Source organism: Hibiscus syriacus, unplaced genomic scaffold (assembly GCF_006381635.1).
Source record: "Hibiscus syriacus cultivar Baekdansim isolate YM2019G1 unplaced genomic scaffold, ASM638163v2 tig00111366_pilon, whole genome shotgun sequence".
Taxonomy (NCBI): Eukaryota; Viridiplantae; Streptophyta; class Magnoliopsida; order Malvales; family Malvaceae; genus Hibiscus; species Hibiscus syriacus.
Genome location: NW_024063071.1, coordinates 1219629 through 1240593, shown reverse-complemented (window position 1 = coordinate 1240593; position 20965 = coordinate 1219629). Strand labels below are relative to the sequence as shown.

Here is a 20965-nt window from a genome sequence, read left to right as displayed (position 1 = left end):
AGACAACTACCGGAAACAATTCTGGATAATACCCTTTGGGCTAAGACCGCAGTTGATTTTTATCTACATGAGCGGAGCCAAGGGTGTTACACTGACATAAGCAAACTCAACGCTGAGATGTATTTGTTGCTTAATCGATCTTGGTGGGGCGTGTTATTAGGGGTTGAAGACAGTGGCTATTTCGATGGGGAGGTAAGTCTTATATTTGTCTTATATATGATTTTGATTATTTTTTTAAAAAATTAATGTAATTCTCTAATATATGTCTTTTTTTGTAAAACATCATATCGATGTGTGGGTGTCACGTCTTCTAATAATAAGGAAACTTAGGAAAAATAAAAAAAATTCACGATATAGAATAATGCCGGCGGCTTTTCACGCAGTTCACTTAAAGAATCAACGAGATGAATCATTTTCGTTGGGCAATGGACAAGCTAAACTTTATCCTACATGGTGGGAGGTCGATAAGGTTAGTATTTATTTTTAAATTTTTTAAAGGTGTTCATAAATAAGTGCGCAAATAAATGAATTATTACTTATGATTGTAGGTGTTTATCCCTGTTTTGGAACGTCGTCATTGGCTTCTCGTCCAACTTCAGCTCCCATCCTGAAGATAATAGTATATGACAGCGTGATAAATTACATATCACTGTCTGATTTGAGAGATATTATCAAGGGATGGAGCTCTCATTTGGCTAAATTCTTGGATGAGATTAATTATTGGACTCATTCTGGACACAAGAAGCCAAAGAAGTTAAATGTTACAGTTGTCAGAGATGAGACCGCGCCACAACAATCGCCAGGAGCCAGAGGGGATTGTGGTCCTCTCGTATGCATGTGCTTGGCGCGTTTGACGACGGGAAGCACAAAGTTTCTACCTCCCATCGATGGAGATAGAGCTGCAGTAGGCTTGTGGTTTCGGCATTATATGGCTAGAGCGATATATTCGAGACGCTGCCTACCTGCATCCGCGTTATGAAAGTATCCATTGTTAATTGGTAAGTCAAATGCAAGTTTTATTAACATATATACTCCTTTTGGTTTGAAAATGTTTGGTTAAGTACCTAGAATTCAATAATTTGCTGTTTGTAGGTTTTAGATGTGTAGGAAGTCTTGTTTGAGTAAATGTTTGGTTTCTGCAGGTTAATCCTTAAGTGAGCTGTGTGAAATGGATGCACGGGTGCAAAAGTTGATTCATTGATTCAATAATTGATGAGGAAATAAGAATTATTATTATTTTTTGATTATTTAATTGATTTGTAAAAAATGATTTGTAAATGTTGATTTGTTTAATTGATGTGTACATAATTCTTATTTGTGCTTGTTTAATTGATTGAAATGTAATAGTTGATTTGTTGATTTTCAATCTGCATTATGTTGAAGGCAAAACATACTATCGCAACACGAATTTGACTATCACAACGAGAGAATCGCAATGCGAAATGAAAATCGCAACGAGAAAATTGCAATGTGATTTTCATTTTCGCATTGCGATAGCCATTTCCGCATTGCGATAGCCATTTCTGCATTACGATAGCCATTTTCGCGTTGCGATAGCCATTTCAGCGTTGCGATAACCATTTTCGCGTTGCGATAGCCATTTTCGCGTTGCGATAGTCAAATGAATGTCTAATAAGTGATAACAACTGAACAGATCATAGCGATGTTCAAACTCAAGTTACTAATACATGCCTAACTGAAAATGTTAAAAGTACACACATAAAATACACATAATACAACGTTTGCATTTAAAAATCACCTAAGTTAACAGTCCCAAAAGGTGAAGCCGGTTGTGATTGGGATTTTGAAGATGATTGCGATTTTGATTGCCTTTTTCTTGACACCATATGAGCTTTGTATTTTGATGAGGATCCATATTTTGGTAGAGGAAAAGATGATTGTGATGGCACTGGTGATCCACATGTCAACCTTGTATGACCACTTTCCTTGCACCGACTACATGTCGATCTCTTCTTCTCTTCACCCTTAAACAGTATACGATCGTGACTTTTTGGTCGGCCAGGTAGCCTTCTATCCATTGCTGGTGGCAAAACTGTTTGTAAGTCATCTGGTATGTCCCACTCAGAAGGATGTGGAATAGGGTAGACAATCTCGGCATAAGTCTGTCGATATACTTCTGTAGTGTAGCAATCCATAGTGTATGTGCTTGAATCATCTTGGTTTAGATGAAGAGCAACTTTTATAACATGGCCACACAGATAACCAGATGTTTGCCATTTCTTACAACTACACGTCCTTGCATTTAGATCGACAAGCCCATTTAAGTTATTATCCAGTACTTCAAACAAAGTGTTTGAACATGGTTCAACTCTCCATGATGTTGACTTCACAACACGTTTCGTTATCTTTTTTTTAGTCCATGGTGTAACACGATGTTCCAATGTTCCTGTAAATTTAAATAAATAATACTTAGTAAAATATATGATAAGTTACGAATTCAAAGAAATAATACCTGCATGGTTTCTTTTCTTGTAGTACCACTGTTGAATAGAGGCTCGAAAAAACTCCATTAACATAGTAATGAGTAATTTCCGGGAATGACGACTTAGAGCGTTGATTGATTCTGCACTATTAGACGTCATGAAACCATATCTTGCTCCAAGTTGATGTACTCTTGACCATCTTTCAAACCCGACATCTTCTAGTGTTTGAACACACTGAGGCAAAACACGTCTTAAACAGTTTATATGCTTATTGAAATCCACTTCCCGATAAGCTTTTACAGCCTTCCAGTATGTCCATTTGTGCTTTTTTATACCAGCAGACCTTGATTTTAGATTTCTATACAAATGAACACCACAAAGTCCATGAAAAACATCTGGGAAACACCTTCTAACAGCGTTGTCAATTGAGTTTGCCCTATCGTATATGATTGTCAGATTGCTAATAGGACCTATGCAATCCCTAAGATGTCCCATAAACCATGTCCATGAATCAGAGGTTTCAGATTTGCCAACCCCGTAAGCTATTGGCAATATCCCATTGTTAGCATTCATGGCTACTGCTAATAAGTTTACTCCAAGGTATCGACCTTTCAAATGTCCTCCGTCAACTATAATAACTGGGCGCATGCAAGTAATAAACGAACGAATCTACAAAATAATATACACAAGAAATATAATCATTTAAATTGAAATGCATGTAACTAACAAAAATGAGTCAACAGAATTATATTTATTTACTAACCGCAGTACCAATGGCGATAAACAGCAACTCAAAGCGTCCATCTCTATCTGTTTTGATATGAGTTACCGACCCAGGATTTTTCAGCTTTAAATTGTGACAATAAGCCGACAGTTGGGCAAACGATGCTTCTGGCGACCCCCTCAACAATTCCAAGGCATAACACTTGGCTCTCCAAGCCTGAGAATATGATATACTAATCTTGAACCGAGCATTCATGTCAGTCATAATTTCATGTCCCTGATATACCCTGCTATTCAAAAACATTAACTCAGCCAGAAAACCACCCAACACCTTTTTGTTTGCCTGTCTATGGTGAGGAAAAACTTGGGTTCTTGAACATGTATGTTTATCAATAAAAGTCCTAACTTGAAACATTTCGCAATCTTTTATCCTCTTTGCAATCATACGCCACGTACAGTTTTTGTCAATCATACACCTTGTTTCGAAACGATCTTTGCTTGATTTGTTAACTTTTAGTTGATAGCCATCTTCCACACATTTCGTATACAAAGTTATCTTCAAGTCTTTCTTTGTATCAAAAGAATCATCTTTCTTGATACGAATAACTTTTGTGTAACAATCAACTGCTTTCTTTACCAACTCTTCTTCCGATATCTGAAGTAATTCTGGCATATTCCAGTTATACTCCCGTGGCATTTTCTTTTATTCGGGGACTTTTTCTTCTTCTTTTTCTTCTTCAGGATTATATGAGTTACAGAATGGATGTTCAACATGTTCATTCACAGTCGTAACTTCCTCCTCATTATCATCAACAACATCTTCCTCGGCAATGGTTGTTTCATCATCAAAATTCGGGTATTGACCAATATCAAAATCATTACACGCAGGGTCTGTTTCTTCTTCTGAAACATCATCAAAATCCGAGTATTGATCAATATCAAAGTCCGGGTATTGACCAGATCAAATTTTGAATTGACTAGTACTCACAATTTTTTCTGTTGGCTCATCATCGTCTAATTGGTCAATACGAAAACCGGAATTTGGTGCTGAAAGTTGATTGGGATTTGGATTAGAGAAAGGTTGTGGGTTTTGAGAAAAACTTAGTTGATTACTACCCGCTACTGACCCAACAATACTACTTCTAGGTTCAACAACATACAATGTAACATCATCACTTGAAACACTAATGTAAGCAATGAATCGTTCAACATCTTCATTGTCGGTTAATAAATAAACTTTACCATTTCTCTTATAAGATAGCCTAAATCCACTTAGGGGCTTTAAATTCAATTTCTTTGAAACACGTAACATTAGAGTTTCATAAGTTAACTTTTTTAATGACAGTTTTTGTTGAAGATTCATGGGTAAAGGCATATATTGTAAAAAACCATGAACATTCTCCCATGACCCTCCAAAACACAAATCTATCCAAACATGATCAACATTAGATGATTTCATGGTTGTAAATTAATTTACTAAACAAACGAGATGCGAAACTAAGACCTGTTGCCGGATGGGGAAGGATGTAGGAACGGATATAGGAACGGATGTCACCGGAGAGAGTGATAGATGGAGATGGAATGAGTTGCGATTTAGGGATTTAGGTTATGAGTTGTTGCTGCTGCGTAGATATATACCCAAAAAATTTGTGTTGCGAAACTAAAACCTGTTGCGAACTTTGAAAATCGCATTGCGATTCTGTATTATCTCGTTGCGATAGTCAGAATCTCGTTGCGAAAGTCAGTATCGCGTTGCGATTTTGTATTATCGCGTTGCGATAGTCAGTATCGCATTACGATTTTCCAAATTCGCGTTGCGATTTACTTATTCGCATTGCGAATTGGGAAAATCGCAACGCAAAATTGGAAAATCGCATTGCGATAGTCATAATCGCATTGCGAATCTGGAAACTGATTTGCGATAATGGAGATCGCGTTGCGAATTAGCGATCGCATTGCGATTTTGTTGGTCATTTTGGCAAATCCGGAAAAAGTTGGTTAAAATCGTATATTATATGGGATTTTTGGTCACTGAGGTTATTTTCTCATTAAAATATTGGTCAATTTTCGTTCAATATGGTGAAACAATACTAAATAAATCAGTTTAACATACCACGTCAATTTAACGACAATTGACCGATTTATTATAAATTGAAATGCTAATATATTATTTGTTATAAATTGAAATGCTAATATCTTATTTGTTATAAATTGAAATTCTAATATCTTATTTGTTATAAATTGATAACATTAATGACTAATTTATTATTTTTAAAACTTCAGCACCTTAATTACCATTTGTGTAGTTTACCTTTAATTTAACTTCAGCGCTTTACCTTTTTTTTTTGAAGACTTTTAACATCAACATTTCCCTAATGTTACCCTTATTTTCACTTTCATTTCTCGTCCTAAAGTGGCTGCTTATGCTCACCTCAATATCTGCTCCCTTGCTCCTTTTAATCATAAACCAATTGCCAAACAGTCTCCTAGACCGACCAGGATAAGGCGCCCTTCCCCCGCCGTCGCTGTACCCCCCAACGCTACAACATTACTCTCCTTCCCGACGATGGTATCGGCCCTGAAGTCATCTCCGTCGCCAAAAAGGTCCTCAAACTCGCTGGCTCTCTCGAAGGTTTTCTGTCATTTTCCCTATTTTCTCTCTTTTCAGTCACTCGTTGCTTTATGTTTGGTTACTGACTAAGTGAATCAAATAAATAGAAAAGAGTAAGGCTTGATTGTGACACTGTAGTAATATTGTGTTTTCTGATTCGAAATGGATTTAGCTCCGTTTAGTTATTTGCTTTGGTAGCAACATTTGGAAAAGCAGAAATAAACTTTTAGCTGTTTATTACATTTGAATATGTTTAACTCTAATTGATATTTTATAGCTTAGTAGTTGAATGTTTTTCTGATGTGTAAAGTGAAATTCTTGAGAGAATATGGAATTTAAACTTAAATTGGACTGAGACAGTGGAATCAAAGCAAAATATTAATGATAATGCGAAACCCATAAAATTAAACATTGTTGTAAGTGTTTTACAGTACAGGTATTTGAATAAATGTGTTGGCCGAGAAAACTGAAATGTTTTAGGATTTTAAATGTATGTTATTGAAAAAAGCTTATTTTAATTAGTTGTTTTTTATTTCTTGATGTTTAGATATGATGGACGTTACTTAAGAATTACTAGTTTTTTTGTTTTTCTTCCCTCTGGCCTCATCTATTCTTATTGCTGATAAGATATAGGTCAAATAAATAACTAAATTTGCTGGGCTTCTAATATTTTCTTTATTTTTGTTCCTAAAGTTTTATAGTTTGTTGTTTTCAATAAGAAATGTTTTAGATTTCATATAATGCTCGTTCTTTATCACTGCAAATGCTATGACATGTATTATTAGGGATTGATTTCAACTTCCAAGAGATTCCCATGGGTGGAGATGCTTTGGACTTGACTGGAGTTGTAACACCCCAATTTAGGGGCTAAAAATTAAGAAATTATAAAGTGGTGGATTTAATTGGTATTTTAAAAGAAACGGTGGATTAAATTGTAAAAATTCAAAGTTGACAGACTGTTTTATGAAGTACAGGAAATTCAGTGGTTAAACTCATAGTTTAACCATTTTTCTTTTGGAGATATTATAAACCCATTTCCCCATGTATTTATGCAGAAACATTTCCAGTTTTCCCTCTCCAACAACCCTCATTTCAACTCCGATCTACTCGCCGTCCGACCTCCGACCGACGAACCGAAACCACCATCATGTTCATTGTCGACTGACGAACAAAACACCTCAAACCTTTCGTCGTGAATCATCGCCGTTCGTCGTTAATTTCAGTCGGAAGTATCGTAGATAATAACTCGATTTCAGTTGGTTTTTCATCGATTCACGACGATCCGGTCATCCTTTTACGAACACCTCCTGCACCATCGTGTTCCTTGCATCATTTTGAGTCCACCGATGTTCTCCGTTTCTCCGTCGTCGCTGGCGCGTGGAGGGGTGAGACCGTCAAAGTTTCCGACGTTTTGGAATCGAGCTCTCCACCGTTCAAAATTGTAAACCGAGCTTTGTAAGTGCCTCAAAATTGCTTAAAATAATTTTAGAAAATTTTCCGAGAATTTTCCGACACCGTAGCACTGTTCACGCGCCGCACGTGCCACCCCCGAGAGTGAGCATCGTCTGGCTGGTAATTTTGTAATTAATTTATGTTTGGGTGCTATTTGTGTAAAATTCGGGTGTTAGTTTAGTAAATATTTACAGAATGTGGCTAATTTGGTAATTAATTTCTGTTAGGGTGATATTTGTGTAAAATGGTTGAATGTTGACTGTTTCTGCCTTGACCGTTGACCGGCGTTGTCCACAGTTGACCAAAACTTTGACTTGCTTTGATCGGGCATTAAACGACCGTTGACTTTGACCGAGTATACCTATCCTAATGTTTTTCGACGTCCCAAATCAGATTCCGTACTTCGTTTTTCGAAATTCAGACCCAAAGGCCTCGAAATCGCCAGTCAAACCCGTTGACTTCGATTTTGACCGAAAATGTCAAATTTTTGAAAAGTCATATTTTATGTTTTCGACGTCCTGAATCCAAATCCGAAGTCCGTTTCACCAAATTCAAACCTGGTAAGCTGTTTTTGACTAATTTATCACCCGATTCGATCCATTTATCGCAATTAAGCTCCGTTTTTATATAATTTATGTTGATATGGATCCGAGGAAATATTGGAAGATGATTTCAAGATCAAGGGCATTCGAATGGAATATAATGGTCGATCTGTATTACACGGAAATCGAGGTAATACTTTACTACCTCTTTATGCTTTATAGAACATGTTGATATTGGTAAATGCATGAATAAGATAACGTTGATCACTTTTGTGGACTTGAATAATTTATACACTCGATATGAATGTCGTAGAAATTTTGTAACTGAATACGAATCGAATGACTAATATAAGAGATTGATGAATTGTTAGAATTAAATTACAAGTTTGTGATTGGTGATAAAGAAATCAGCCCTGAATTTGTAACTTATATTTTATATCATCAAAGGTTAAATGTTAAAGGTACTTTGATGGAAAATTATGAGAATACTCTAGTAGGGTAAAATTACGAAAATACCCTTATGTTGTAGGATGACAAGAATTGTCCCTAGAAGTTGGTTAATAACTTTGAAAAGACATATTGATCCGATATAATTACAGATGTGCATAAGAAATGCTAGTTTTGCGTGGAAAAGTTGGATAACTGGTTTTTAATGCCAAAAAAGGTTTGCGCAAGATGCTAGAAGTTTGTTAAGGAATAATTTCAAGATCAAAGAATGTTCGGCAAAGCAATTGACCATAGGATCTTTAAATTATAATTATTTTCGTTAAGAGCTAATATCAAAATTATCTGGTTAGAAAATTACAAAAATGCCCTTGAGAGGTAAAATAATTCGAGTTGACCCTGAATGAGTAAGTACTTTGAGGATTTGTACTTAACTCGATTAAGAACGAATTTGATTGTTAAGATCCTGACTTAGTGTAGAAAATTCTTGATATTCCGTTGGTAAAAATCTAAGAAGGCACTTGACCCGAAAATATCCGAGTTACGAGTAAATACCTGAAGAACAATATATCAGGGTGCTCTTTTATCAGAATTGTTCGAAGGGATTGAAATTGATGATAAATTGGAATTAAATAATAAGACAGGATGGAAGGAAATGATTGAAATACATCGGATCTGTAGAATAACCATAATACCCCTGTAATGAAAATAACCCAAGAATATCACCAAGCTCAGGAATGATTGGATATCCTCGAGCTCTGAAAAGAATAGAATGAAACTGGGCACCAGAATGACCAAAATACCCTTATGACCTAAAATTAGTAGAAGTGTTGGATTAATTAAGGAATCCAAATAAACATGGATGTGGTACTGCTCTTAAAAGTTATGGATCACATATTAAGCCGAGCAATCAATGCTAGTGTATATGTCAGTACCTAAAATGTATAGATGTTACTTGAATGAGTGTTCGTCTTCTCAAGTGTGGGTCGATGATAATTTTGAAAGTACTCAGCTCAACTCAACTCTAGGTCGCATTCGATAATAAGAAATGGATATTTGTTAGACAAATCAACCACGAAGACCAAATTAAATTAAACAGAAGTACAATATGTATATTAAATTCAGAAACGTCTGGATTATCTGGAAAGCTTTGAAGTAACAGGAATAGACTTGACTGATAAACGAAATGAGTAACCTCAATGAGTGAAGATTAAGTAGGTGATTGGATGAGTTTGGGAACACTGTTGAACTTACATGTTGAATTATCCTTATGGGTCATAAAACATGAATCAAGTACGTATGTATTTCCTGATATCGTTGAAATATGGAAATGAAATAAAGACTATTGAAAGATCAATTCAGTGATGATTACGAAGATGATTTATGGACAAGAATTGTTGGTATTAAAGAGTAAATACTCTGAAAAGATAGTAAATTGACGGGTCGACATGCATTAGTTCTGAGAGATTATTCAGTTCGAATTGTTCGATAAACCGATCGATTAACATGGATTGTAAATGTCTTGAAGCTTCGTTTCTCCTTTATTAGCTCAAATCACTCTGGGCATTCTGGAACACTTTCCTGATGCACCCCAAAATATAATGAGATTCTAAAGTATCAACCTTAAATGTCTGGCTAGATCGGTTAGTAATCGTTTCTTCACAATAGAACCTTATTTCTGGAATCCGATCAAATTGCTTGAGTTTCATGTTGTCCTTATTGATAACGATAAATGCATCTGAAAAAATATACGTGGATACTCTAGTGTGTTCCAAATGAATTACATGACGGTTTTATATGTTTTGAAATGAGTTTAGTACAAGTATTGATTTACTGGTTTATGAACCATAGCAACATGGTAAGTGATTTATGATTATGGTTTTATCGAAAATATAAATTGTTTCTGATTTATGGAATCATAGAAACTACTGGTTTATGACTTATGGTTTTATGTTTCACTGGTTATACTCGAACTATTTTCCTGGGATATTATATGGGTAGACTAGAGGTACAACTCTGATCAAGCTGGAAATTGCTTACGGACCTAAAAATATCTTTGGGTAGGCTTTCAGGCCCAAGGTACTCCCTTGGGTTAATCATTTGACTATTTATGGTGTACATGTGGAAATTGATATATGATTTATTTCATGATCACGGATATGACATATTATTGGATCACGATCCAGGTATTACGATTTACGGATAAAACTGATTTCTACTAGATTTTTATATGGATAGGAATCTGGAGTATAGAGGCACAGCCCTGATCCGACTGTAAGTCATTACGGACCTAAGGATATCTTGGGTAGGCCCCAAGGCATATCCTTAGGTTGGTTCCCTTTGCTGTGTGCATAAGGTAACCCTACGGACCTAAGGATATCTTGGGTAGGCCCCAAGGCATATCATTAGGTTGGTTCCCTTTTTGATGTGTGCATAAGGTAACCTTACGGACCTAAGGATGTATTGGGTAGGCCCCAAGGCATATCCTTAGATTGGTTCCCTTAGCTGTGTGCTTAAGGTAAACCTACGGATCTAAGGATATCCTTGGGTAGATCCAAGGAATATCCTTAGGTTGGCTCCCCTTTTTGTTGTGTGCTGAGGGCAAGCCCTTTGGATGCAGTTCTAGGGAACTGCATAATGGAGTTTGGTTTGGGGAACTATGGTTTTAAAAGATTTATATCTTTTCACTGGTTTTGATTGGAACACACTATACATCCTATTCGATCTCCTGAAAATGTCATACTTTGAATGCTTCCTATGAATTGTGATTTTCATGGCTTCAACTTGATGAACTACTGATGGAACCCCAGATTATTCCTCAACGGGTATACGTTTGATTCAATAAGGAAATTATATGGCTTTCCATTTATCTGCATATCATGTAGCATCATCTGATAGTTATGTATTACTGAACTTTTCGAAGCTCACTCTATTACTCACTATTGCAGGATAAAAGAATTGTACCAGTGCAGCTATCGATATCAATAAGGGAGTTCTTCCGACGTTGCTTTCAGAGGATGGTACATGTGATTAGTGGGCATGTAGATTGTATTTTATTTTATATCTGGGTATGAAAATCATGTTTTATTTCTGAATAATAATAAATCATTTTATGAGTTACATGTTTTGACAAAAGTTTTAAAATTTCGCGATTTTTACAGTGGGTTGCTCCGGTGGCCCTAATGTGACACTCCAGATTAGATCGGTCTATCCGCATCGGTCTGAGGGGGTTACAGGAGTTCCATTGCCCGAGGAAACACTTTCTGCAGCACAAAAAACAGAAGTTGTTCTCCTTGGAGCAATTGGAGGGTATTCTCGTATATGATACTTTGTTGATTATTTTCTTAGCTCTTCTCTTGTGCATTTTTCATTTATCACTTGATTTATCTTCAAGATATAAGTAGGGTTGAGAAAAACTCGACTCGACTTAATTAAAAAAAATTGAAATTTTTGACTCAACGCTAAAAAACTCGCATTGACACAAAAAAAATTAAAATAAAGTTTGAGTTATAAAATAGGACTTGAATAACTCAAAATTTTAGTAATTAGTTGATAGATTTTCAAGTGCGAACCAAGTCCCTCAACTTTACATAATATATGTATATCACATATGAATAAAATATATGTATATCATATATGGTTATAGAAAGCCGTTTAAGTTGAAATCAATTAGTACCATAACATTATAAATATTTACAATTAAATTTAAACAGAAATTCGAACCACTCTACTCAACTAAAAAATTTTCAAATAAAGTTCGAGTTATAAAATAGGACTCGTCAACTCAACAAACTCGAAATTTTTTCTTAGGTCCTCTCTTCTTGTGCATTTTTCTTTTTTCATTTATCACTTGATTTTTCTTCAAGGTATAAGTAGGGGCAAGCAAAACTTTATTTGAAAAAATTAATTTTTTCGACTCAACACTAGAAAGCTCGCACCGGCTCAAAAAAATTCAAAATATAGTTTGAGTTATAAAATAAAACTCGAATAACTTGAAAATTTTAGTAATTCGTGGATTGGTTTTCAAGTTTGAGTGAAGTCTTTCAATTCTACATGATACATACATATGAAAAAATATGAAGAAATACATATGTATATCGTATATGACTATAGAAAGTTGTTTTAATTGGAATCGATTAGTATCATAACATTATAAATATTTATAATTAAATTTAAATAGAAACTTGAACAACTCGACTCGAATCAAACAATTTTCATGTAAATTTTGAATTATAAAATAGGACTCATTAACTCGACTAACTCGAAATTTTTTGGCTTTACTCAATCGGATACTCATCCCTAGATATAAGTGGGATAAAAATGAAAAACATTTGAAGCCTGAGACGGGCCTACTTCAGCTTAGAGAAGGATTTAGAGTCTTTGCAAACTTTAGGCCAGCTACTGTTTTACCACAGGTAATGGCGTATTAGTTGATCTATATGAATTCTTCTTCATATGAAATATAAAACTTCATTTGCACGCTTAATTAGTTTAATGAACTTTTAGAATTGGGTAAAAACTTGCATTATCAAGAAATATAGTCTAGGTGTGATGGAGGGTAGATTATTTTTTTATTGAACTTCAATTTTTTTACCTTCTATTTTTTTGGTCTTTTTTTCTTCTGAAGTTGTTACCTTAGTTTTAAAAGGCATAAGATCCATTTAGGCACAAGTGGTCTCTTGAGCCTAGGTGCAATGCGTAGGATGAAGGCGCACGTCTTTGGTAGACAGGACATACTTTTATGCTAAAAAACTTATATATCAATTTTTTTTTATAAAATAAGGCCTCATTAAAAACCCCCTTCTTATCCTACATGTTACAAACATAACATGAAGGACATTGGAAGGAGGAAAAGAGTGCCTCTAACTTTTATTAATTAGAACAATAATACACCTCCACACCTCAACAGCTAACAACTTTTCACAAAATAGAAAACCATAAATCTGAAAACATAACACACTCTGATACTCCCTAAATAAGAACAACCAAGGCATAACACCTTAACCATTACACAAACCTAAAAATCAGCCTATACCAGCTTTAGCTAATTCATCCGCTTCCCAATTTGCTTCTCTCGAGATGAGCCTTGTGATAATACCCTTCCTCTCCACAGTAGAAGCTATATCCCTTACCAAGGATTGAAACAAAGTAGTACTAAGGTTCAGATTATTAATCCACTTCAGAGCATTAGAAGAATCCGATTCCAAAATGATCCTCTGATTTGAAAAGAAATCAGCTTCAACTTCCTCAATAAGAATCAACCCTCTATTGATCGCCAAAAGCTCTGCGAGTAAGGGAGGACCTCCCCCTACCTTCTCTGAAAATGACCCAAGCACCAACCCACTGTCATCCATAATCAAGCCACCTATTCCACCCTTATCCCAACCTTTGACCATTGCACCATCTATATTTACTTTTAAGAACCCTTCCGGAGGAGGACTCCACCTAGAAGAAGGAAGATACCTCTTATTCAGATTGATATGTTGATCTGCTAGTTTTAAATCCCCCATCAAGGAATCAAAATGAAAATGAACATCCTTAAATGATGTTTCAAACCAAGAAACAGTTCTGAAACGTGAAATGAAGAACAACAACGCTGAATCTACCTTCTCATTCTGAAAAATCACCTCATTCTTACATTTCCAAACATACCACAACACTGCTCTTGAAATAAACTTCCATATATGAGATCGCGGCACTAGGTTATCCCAGGTAATTCAGAAATCCATCAATGAACCAAGAACCACAAAGAAAACATTCCATAACTTTAAAAACTTAGCCCACAAAACCCATACCACTTCAATATGAAGAAACAAATAAGAGACCGACTCATTGTACTTCCTGCACATAGGGCAGACAGAGTCTTCAACCCCAGTAACTCCTCTCTTCAGCAGTTCTTCTTTCACCACAACTCTATGATGAGCAAGTTGCCAAACAAAAGATTCCACACGTGGTGGAACTATTCCTTTCCAAACATACCTTTCCCAATTACTTTCTAATTGATCAATACCCTCTCTATCAAAATAAGTTTTCATGCATGATTTTGCTGTAAAACAGCCCCCTCCATTTCCCAACCAAATCCAACAATCTTCCTCTACTAGAGACAAAGAAGAGCTATTCAACAGAGAGATAATTTGCAGCCACTGCTCAACCTCCCAATCCACCAAATTCCTTCTCATTTGAATATCCCAAACCCAACCCGAATCATTGTACAATCTAAATTCTGCAACTTTATCCTCTTTGTTATTCGAAAGAGCAAATAACCTTGGAAACCTATCTTTTAGAGGAACCGAACCCAACCAAACATCATGCCAAAACTGAACAGTTTCTCCATTTCCAGCTCTAACACACAAATTTCTCCTAAAACAGTCCCCAAAGCATCACTTGAAAAGAAGTTCTTAACAACTCCTCTCTAAATCCAAGAAGTACAAGCTGTCCAAGTATTTCGGATCATCAATGAATTAAGATCCATATTGTAAAAACAACACACAACTGATTTCCACCAAGAATTTTTCTCTGCAATAAATTTCCACACCCATTTCCCCATAAGAGCCCTGTTTAATAGCAACAGATTCGGAATCCCTAAACCCCCAACTTCTTTGGCTTACACACCAAATCCACTTGATCCAATGAATGTTTTTTTTATCTGATGATCCCCCATAGAAACGATGCCATGATAGAGTTTAGTTTGTTAAGAACACTAATAGGGATCCGAAAAATAGAAAGATAGTGAATTGGAAGAGAGCACAACACCGATTTGACCAAGACAACCCTTCCAGCTAGAGATAAAGATTTGGCCTTCTAACCAGCCAAACTATTATAAAATTTTTGTACAACCGGTTCCCACAGGGAAAAAGAATTCCTCTTGGCCCCCAATGGAAGACCTAAGTACTCTGAAGGAAAAACTCCCCTTACGCACCCTATTTCTTTGCCCATGAAACTAGTTCCTCCTCCCCCACATTAATTCCAAAAATTCTGCTCTTAGACAGATTCAACTTCAAACCCACCATCAGTTCATAAATTAAAAGCACCCTTTTAATATTCACCAAAGCATGAATAGAAGCCTTACTAAAAATTATTAAGTCATCCGCAAATTGCAAATGAGATAACATGAAAGAACGATCATTAGAGCCTAATTCAAAACCCGAAAACATCCCCTTGTTTACTGCCTTTACCAACATTAAATGTAGCAAATCTCCTCCCAAATTGAACAACAAAGGGGATAACGAGCAGCCCTGCCTTAGTCCTCTAGTAATGTGAATTTTCTCCGTAGGTGTGCCATTTACCAAAACTGAAATAGAAGCTGTTGAAACACACTTCTACATCCAAGAACTCCATCTAGCTCCAAACCCAATTTTACTCATTATTTTCAGCAAGATCCTCCAATCAACTGTATCAAAAGCTCTTTTGAAATCCACCTTAAAAATAACTCCCTTCAATCATTTTCTCCTCCAACAATCAATGCCTTCATTTGCTATAAACGAGTAATCTAAAATGTGCCTCCCCGATATAAATGCGAACTGTGAAGGACTAATAACTTCATTAATGCATAAGCATAACCTTCTAGCCATAACTTTTGAGAGAATTTTATAGAAACCCCAACTAGACTAATATACCTAAAATCTTCAAACCCCTCCGGATTGTCCCTCTTGGGAATAAGAGAGAGGAAAAAATGATTGGTTTCCATGTCCCATTCCTTTCCCTCATAAAATTCCTTAAAAAACAACAACAAAACTTCCTTCAGACTTTACCAAAACTTCTTAAAAAAGCCTAAATTCAGTCCATCCGGGCCAGGTGCTTTATTACAATCCGAATTAGCGATTACACCCCAAATTTCCTCTTCAGAAAAAGGCTTCTCGAGTGCCATACTCTGCTGATTTGAGAGCTATAAAAAATCCAAGTCCATCTCCTCAACTTCCAATGTATTTTCTTGATTTAACAACCCCTTGAAAAAGTGCACCACCGAAGCTTTAATTAATTTTGGATCTGAAATGTCTTCATTATCTACTTTGATGGATTTGATACCATTTCTCCTTCCTCTACCTCTTGCACACTGGTGGAAAATCTAGTGTTCTTATCCCCATTCAAACTCCACTTCAATCTTGACTTTTGAAGCCAAATCAGTTCATCTTTTTTATACAAGTCCCACAGCTCTTTCTTTGCTTCCACTAGGTTCTTCATAGACACTATAGAGAGACCTTGTTGCAAATTAAGTTCCATCTCCTGAATTCCTTTCTCCAACCTATTTATTCTCCCGAGGATCTCAAGATAACCCTTCCCAGACCAATTTTTCACTGCATCCTGCACTCTTTTTAGTACACTAGATATTGGTTGTCTATTCTCCACATTACAAGAAAACATATTTTGTACTCAATATAAAAGCACAAGTGATAGAAAGTGGCAAGACCTTTGGAGGAGGAGAAGATTGTAGAGGTGATGATGGGATTGCCATCAATTCATTCGCCAGAACAAATTGATGGTACAGTAAGAAAACCTATAAATTCACATAGACAAACAAGCAGTCTCATCGAGGAATGTTTATCGAGTTAGTTGATCGCGAGTTGGACAATGTTCGACTCGTGCTTGTTAAAAAACTTGTTGTTCGATTCGACTCATTATTCATTAAGCTAATTAATAATTATTAATAATTTAGAATTTTTCTTGTTTATTAGAAAATTAGTAGATTAATAAATTAGTAGTAATTATTAATTAGTAATTTAACATATTTCTTATTATCTATTAGCAAATTAGTAATTATTATTTAGACATTCTCTTTTAGAATGGAATAATTTTTTAAGGTAATTACTAAAATTATAAAAAAATTAACGAATTGCTCATAAATTTATCTAGTCGAGTTGGACCTTGTTCGACTCAACTTGTTAAGGTCTTGAGTGAGTTAATCTGAGTCGAGCGTTGACCGAATCGAGTTCAAACAGTTCATGAATTGCTCAACTCATTAAGCACCCCTAGTCTCATCAAAAAAAGATAATTCCTCTAATGAAAGCTTCACATGATTCATCCAAAAACAATAACTCGATCAATCTTGTGATAATTAATTTGAAAATTCCAACCCCCAACTCTTAATCCAATCACCAAAGTTTACTAAACAAACTACGCTTACTTCAAAACTCAGAAAACTCCCCACAACCAATTGTTGATGATATGGCTTCGTCACTTCTTGGTAGCTCAACTTATAAAACCCAACTTATAAATCACTTGAAAAATAAAACTCAGAGTCCAAAATTCAACAAGTCAAAGAATATCGGGAGAAGACTAAAAAGACTGAATTGTTGGAGTCTTGGAGAAGATGAAGAGATCAAACATAAATAAAATAAAATAAAAAAGAGAGAAGAGAAAGGCGTATCTGGTAGGTGCGACTATGGCCTTGAAATGCTCCGATGGTAGCGTTGTAGGGGTTTTTTCTCTCTTGAAATAAATATCGGGAGGGTAAGAGTGGCGTGGGTAGGGGAAGAGGCGTGGCTTTGTTTTTTATACTAAAATAACAAGTTTCTTTTTATTAAAATAATTTATAATTCATTTTATATTAGAATTCTCCCTTAAGGTGGCAGAAACGCCCGCTTGACGCCTATGCAGAAATGCCCCATAAGCGCATACTTGAGAGAGTCTGCCATTGTGCGTTGTGCTTGTACCTCCAGAGACATTCTCTTCTGCGCCTGGCGTGCTTTTGAAAACTAAGGCCGTCACAATTGTTCACTATGCACTTTTAGACACTGCCAGAATGAACTGCTTATTTCCAAGAAAGAAAACTCAGTCTGCATTATTTTGCATGCATGCATTCATGCAATCTAGAACCGTGGAAGCAGGTGTAGCTTGTTTCTTTTATGAGAAATATGTGGTTCATGAAAATCTCTCTATTTATTTTCTATTTCAGTTAGTGGACTCCTCAACTCTGAAGAAAGATGTTGCTGAGGGTGTTGACCTTATGGTTGTGAGGGAGCTTACTGGAGGTCAGTACCACCAAAAAATAATAAAATTCAGTTGATTTTCTCTGATTCTGCTGTTGCCCTACCAATTTTCTGTGTTAGTATCATTGATGATCTTATACCGGGATCAGGTATTTATTTTGGAAAACCAAGGGGATTTGGTACTAATGAAAATGGTGAGGAGATTGACTTCAACATATGTTGAGGTGTATGCTACTTATGAGGTATTTTTTTTCACTTTACATTTAGAATTCTCTAATGTCTCTCTTTTTTATTTCCTTTTTTTATTTTTCTTATGGATATCTGGCTTGGATTCAAATATCTGCTTAATCCAATGGTTTGATGAAACATGTATATATAAAAGAATTCAAAATTTGTAACTAGGCATGTTTTTAGCTGAGAATACCCAAAATTTGCATGGCTTACATCCTACAAAACATGCAAAAAAAATTATTCCTTTTTTGACCAATATGGACAATTCCTTATGATCCCTAGTTTGTTGTTAAATACTTGACCATTGATTAAGTAGAGATTTTGATATTATACTTTTGTTTAGAATGAAGGTACTATTAATAAAAAATATAAAAGAAATGAAAGACAAATTCAATTTGGTAGGTTTTTTTTGTGCCAGTTGCATTACAAGAAAGCGCGCTTAAGTTCACTAGGCATGTGGTTTACCTGAAACTGCCTGATGTGCTTTTGTTGTGTAGTGTTGTGCCATAGCACCTAGGTGTTCACCTTGACAACACACTCTGCAAATCATATCTTATGTTCGACTTGTGAAGTGGTTTTGTCTCTTTATTCAAATTTCTACGTATGGCTTTCTTTTTCATGTGTGCACTTTTTAATTATTGAAAATTAAATTTTCAAACAAATGGATGCCAGATTGATCGAATTACTCGTGTTACATTTGAGATTGCTCGGAAGCAGCGTGGACAACTCTGTTCTGTCGACAAAGCTAATGTTTTAGAGGTTTGTGTTAGCATTAATGCCCTAGGTATATTGTATGAACATGATATTTTGATTATTGTTTTTATTATCATCATTTGCATGCAATTTTATTATTAATATCTTTGAATAATATTGTTAATTATTCTAAGACATAAGGATCACTTTTGCCCATGTAGTAGACCTAATTTATCATTTTCGCCTCTATCATATTTTCGCATCAATTTAGCCCTCAAAGTTGTTTAATTACATCATTCTATACCTACCCTAACTTAAAACCCTAAACTATAATCTCATAACCTTTAAACATTAATCTCTAACTTAAAACCTCAATTTAGGTTTTTAAGTGAGGGTAGGGTATAGAATAATGCAAGTGAGCAACTTCAAGGGCTAAATTGATACGAAAATACGATGGGGACAAAAATGATAAATTGGGTCTACTACAGGGACAAAAGTTATTCTTTTTCCTTTTTCTAAATATCCCTAATCGGTTATTATTATGGGAACAGTAGTAAAATAAGATTGGTATGAAATTTGATAGATATTTATAAGATGAATATGTAAATGAAATTTAAACCATATTCATATGTATTTGTTGAGAACAAATATTGGATTGACTCGTTTTGAGATTAATACATGGATTAAAGTTATATATTAATTTCAAACAGTTATGTCATTAAATCTTTACACCTGAAGTTACTACAATTCTCAACATGATTTTTTTTATAAGAAAATGACCTCGTTAAAAATCCCTTCATAACCGTCAAACTACATAGGTATCTCAACTGACATTGGAAAGAGGAAATGAGTACCCACAATTTTATTACTAAAATATAGAGTACATCCAGGGTAAAACCATTTTAAGTACAAACCTTCCCCACAAAACACTCAACCACCACACCCAACCATAACACCCCACATTACCCTATGCCCGACTTAGCTAAACTATCTGCTTCTCAATTAAAACATCTCTGAATATGGCTAATAGTCACATTATAATCCAGCACGCGCTTGGAAATTTCCTTAACCAGATGAACAAAAGCAATAGGATTTGCTTCTAGATTTTTAATCCACTTCAAAGCACTTCAAAGCAACAGTTCTCAACATGATGATTGTTATGTTTTGACATAATCAAACATTGTCTTTAATCGTACAATTATAAAGTTTATGCTTGAACATGACATGAATCATATAGTGAGATGTTAGTGATTAAGATGAATTTATCCCTCTTATCATAAGAGAGATATCTTAGGGCCCCTCAATGACTTAGATCGAGAAATGCACGGTCGTATTCAAATGAGTTGATAGAGATCAATTTTATTTGTTTAGTCAATTTAATTAAGTATCGAGAAACTAAAGTTAGAGTGATATAAAGTTGATATTTTTCATGTCTTATATTCTATCAAGATATCGTAAGATAAAATGATTATGCCATAAACCGCATTAAGGTTGTCTCGGATCATGAGCTTTTCATTTAACTTGGGTAGTCATAATGTCTTGCTAGAGGCCACTTATGACTTGTAGGATAAAATGAGATTTTATCTACTGCCAACGTTAATTGAATATATATGGTCGCACACTAAGAATGGATAAGAATGAAAATCATTTTTGATTCATTCGCGTGTACGTATAGAGGGTGGTCGTCTTTCAGAAAGGCAACACCTTTAAAGATCGAAAGAAAATCAGAGACAACACGAAAGGATTTTCAAACCATAGATTATTGTAATCTCACGACTTTATTTTATCGTAATTAGTATGATATGCATAAGATCCTAGGATTATCAAGATTATTTAAAATTTTCGTTGTGTTATTCTTGCCTCGATTTCCAACAATTTTTTGTAATGATATTGTCATAT

The 20965-nt window shown here is 35.2% G+C and overlaps 1 pseudogene; it reads left to right on the top strand.

Moving 5' to 3' along the window:
• LOC120159530 overlaps positions 1 to 20965 on the top strand; it is a 72331-nt pseudogene that overhangs the window by 4121 nt on the left and 47245 nt on the right.